This window comes from Dipodomys ordii, unplaced genomic scaffold (genome assembly GCF_000151885.1).
Source record: "Dipodomys ordii isolate 6190 unplaced genomic scaffold, Dord_2.0 Scaffold27, whole genome shotgun sequence".
In the NCBI taxonomy this organism is placed as follows: Eukaryota; Metazoa; Chordata; class Mammalia; order Rodentia; family Heteromyidae; genus Dipodomys; species Dipodomys ordii.
This window is the reverse complement of record NW_012267243.1, coordinates 19,489,994-19,493,258: the sequence shown is the minus strand read 5'-3', so window position 1 is coordinate 19,493,258 and position 3,265 is coordinate 19,489,994. Positions and strand designations below refer to the sequence as shown.

The following is a 3,265-nucleotide window of genomic DNA, read 5'->3' as shown; positions in this document are numbered from 1 at the left end:
ACCCTGCAGCCAGCCTGAGGGCTTGAAGGCCTTGGGCAGTGATCAGCTGTGGGAGGCGCGAAGCCTCCTGGCCTGCCAAGATCCAGTCTGGAGGCCCTGACCTGACAGGAGAGCAAGAAAAGTGCAGCCTTCCAGATCTGGCCCAGCTCTCCCTGCCTGGCCCAGCAAGGGGCTGGGGAAGGAATTCCGAGAATTCGTGGGAGGGAGAGGGAGGGGGGGGAGGGGGGAGGGGAGCAGAGGCTGCCTGGAGGGGTCCAAGTGTTTGGTTTCTCTATTTCCCAGGCTTTCCGAAGTCTACAAGAGAACTGTGCCATTTCAGACCAGCAAAAACAAGCTTCTAATCTATGACGGTGGATGTCTCTGAGCCTGGGCTCTGGGGACCCTTCCCACAGCCTCCTCAGGTGGACCACAGGCCGCGTCCAGTCCTTCTGCTGGACAAAGCCCCGGCCTGCGCCCAGGGATGCACCCCAGACGGTCCATGGAGAAAGGACAGCAAGGCTGCCTGATCACCAGAACGCGGACGGAGGTGGGAGGTTGAGGCCACACACTGCAGCACTCACAGGTCATCTAGGGAGTCTGGCCCAAGACTCACTCCCGAACCAGCCATCTGGGGCCCAGGAGCGAGAGGTGGGGCCCAGAGGGGCAGGCTGGGGTGGAGGCCTGCACCGGCCTGGTGCTGCCCGCGCTCCCCTCCCAGCCTGCTCTGGGGAGTCTCCACGGAGGGAGGCTGGAAGGACAGTTCTCCCTCTGCATTCCCTGCTGGGTCCTGGACAAAAAGAGCCAGAAGGGAGGCAGACAGCGTACACCCCACCACCCACAGACCCCTGTGCCGAGCTCAGGCGTGGGGCAGAGCCCGCCGTGGGTCAAGGCTATCCGTGCTGGAGCGCGTAATCCTCATCCACACAGGAGAAACTTCTAGAAGAAGCAGGATCCTGGGGCTGTGCAGTCAGAGAAATCAGAGAGAGAAGCCAGGAAAGGTGAGCAAAGTTTTCTTGGAGTCAGTGCAGAGCCCGAGGGACCGCCCGGCCTCTCCTCACGCCCGGTGCCGCCCCTCCGCTGACCTCTGACCTCCCAGCCCATGCAGGTCCCCAGAGCAGTGACACTTAAGGGTTGGCAGCAGGCAGGAACTCCCCTCATGTTTTCCCCTCCTGCCAAAGTGCATAAGTTCTCCAGAGCGGGGCTGCTGGCTTTTCTGCCCACACTGCCCCTCCCCCCCTTCCAACACTCAGAGCCCCACATAGAAGCAGGGCAGAGCTGGAGGAGGAGACGGGGCCGTCTCATCTTCTACAGCGTCTCAGACTCCCCAGAATCTTCAAAGTCCAGGCATGAGCCGTGGAGACGTTGCCCAGGGAACATCTCAGACTGCGTCGGCCATTCCACAGGAGAAGGCAGCCCTGAAGGCAGGGGACTCTAAGAGCAGGTGGGTGTGTGCGCACACACAACACAGGTGACATCTCACACTCAAGCGCCCCGTGCCTACAGGTCTGTCTCCGTCCACAGTGGACCCACATCTTGTGCTTCAGCCCCGGGTGCAGGGGGCTGCACCACACATGTCCACACGAGCCTCCTCTGCCTCTTGGGCCACCCAGACACGGGCCTGTCCTGCGCACATGCTCCAACTCCTGTGACTGGCGGCAGTCTGAGCTGGGTGCTCACACGCTCCACTGGCTCCTGCTTTTCCCTGTAGGCCTCGAAGGACGTGGAGTCCTTGCTTAGGAGGCAAGGTGTGGGGCCTGCACCGGAGCCGTCTGCAAGGCCCTGCCCACCCAATCTTTGCTAACAGGTGGATTCTGCCACCCGGTGTCTGTGTGAGCTGCCCTCAGCCCACACCCAGGGCAGGACTGCGGTTGCCACTGGCAGAATTACAGGAAGTGGCTTAGGGCTGGGCCTAGGGTAGGGCCTTCTTGTACTAGTCAGACTTTGCCTCATGATCAGCTCCTCATGGTCCAAAGCTGGCTGCTGGATCACATATCTGTATCCTACGCCAAAATCAGAGAGCGAGGACAGAGGCCAAAACCGGCCATCTGGCCTGCCTGCACTTGCCATGTTTCCAGGCAAGGTGCAGGCCCTGCCAGCATCTCCACACTCACGAGGACTCCGCTGTGGAGCTGCACGGCCGTGGTCTGTTCTCGGCTTCTGTCTCCACGCCCCGCCCCTGCCCGCCCTGGCCCCCAGCACAGGCTCTCTACAGATACCTGTTACCAGATGTCCTCCACTGGGCTGTGCAAGGGTGGTTGGAGTAGAGGCCATTCTGTTGTTGCAAGACTGCTTTAATCCAGGGCCAGGAATGTGATCTGGGCAGCAGGAGAGGTGGCCACATCTGTCCTGCCCGGAGCACTGCCAGGGAGAGTGAGTTCAGGCACCGTGGACGGAAGACAGATTGCACCCGGAGGGCCCGAAGTCCAGAGCCACCGCCAAGAGAGTCCGCCTTCCAGGTGCGTGTCAGACCTCTACTCCTGAAGATCACGGCGGCCTGGCCAGCAAGAGGCCAGGTCACCTGAGCCAGAGGGCCAGGTTGCAGTCTAAGCAAATGAGACTTCCACAGAGCGGTGTCCTCACAAGTCCCTCCCTACCCCATGCCTCCGAGGTGCTCCTGTGCATCCAGTGACCCCCCCCCCCAGGTCTGACATCTGGCTGGGACACCCTGCAAGGCCCTGCTTCATGGAGCCCTCAGGAGTCAGGGCAGGGCAATGCCAGAGACCTGCAGCACACTCCCCTCGGTCAGCGGCACACTCCCGCCGGCCCCGGCTCAGTTATGGTGCTCTCTCCCTGCATGCCTCTTCTTCCACATGGCTGTGCCCAGGGCCAGACTCAGATCCCCACGGATCATGGCTGGCCTGCGGGGAAGCAGGGCCTGGAGCAGGTCAGAATCCAGGCCAGAGTCCCAGCCCTCCTGCCGACTTCCCCGCATCCCGGCCACCTTCCCTTGCCAAGCCCCCACTCACCGAGGGTCTAGTGCTGCCCCGGCCCGCCCAGCCCTCCTGGCCAGCTCCCAGACCCCGTGCCGGAGGAGCATGATTTCATCCCTCTAGAATCCAGCAGCTCACCGTATTTACATAAATATTCTCCCCACCCCTGCCCCGGAACTGCAGAGCAGAGCGGCGGCCCTCAGCCGGCTCCGGGCTGGCCCACGACTTGGCAGCTCGCCCTGACCACCGGCTCTCTCCAGCCAGAAGCTTGGCCCCAGCTGGAGGCACCCTGGGCCTCGCGCTGCTCCGACCCCAAAGGCCTGCTCTCCCCCCAAGCACCCTCCCTAGCGCACTCT

At 62.5% G+C, this 3,265-nt stretch overlaps 1 long non-coding RNA gene across 2 annotated transcripts; it reads right to left on the bottom strand.

Moving 5' to 3' along the window:
• Positions 1-1,015: 1,015 nt before the first annotated feature.
• LOC105985011 lies at positions 1,016-3,033 on the bottom strand. 2 transcript variants are annotated; one of them, XR_001175032.1, is made up of 4 exons: positions 2,946-3,033; positions 2,702-2,837; positions 2,196-2,337; positions 1,016-1,394 (listed from the first exon to the last, which is right to left on the bottom strand). It is a non-coding gene; the product is annotated as an uncharacterized LOC105985011 (long non-coding RNA). The 2 variants fall into 2 exon arrangements; XR_001175031.1 differs by having other exon boundaries at positions 2,196-2,837.
• Positions 3,034-3,265: the final 232 nt, after the last annotated feature.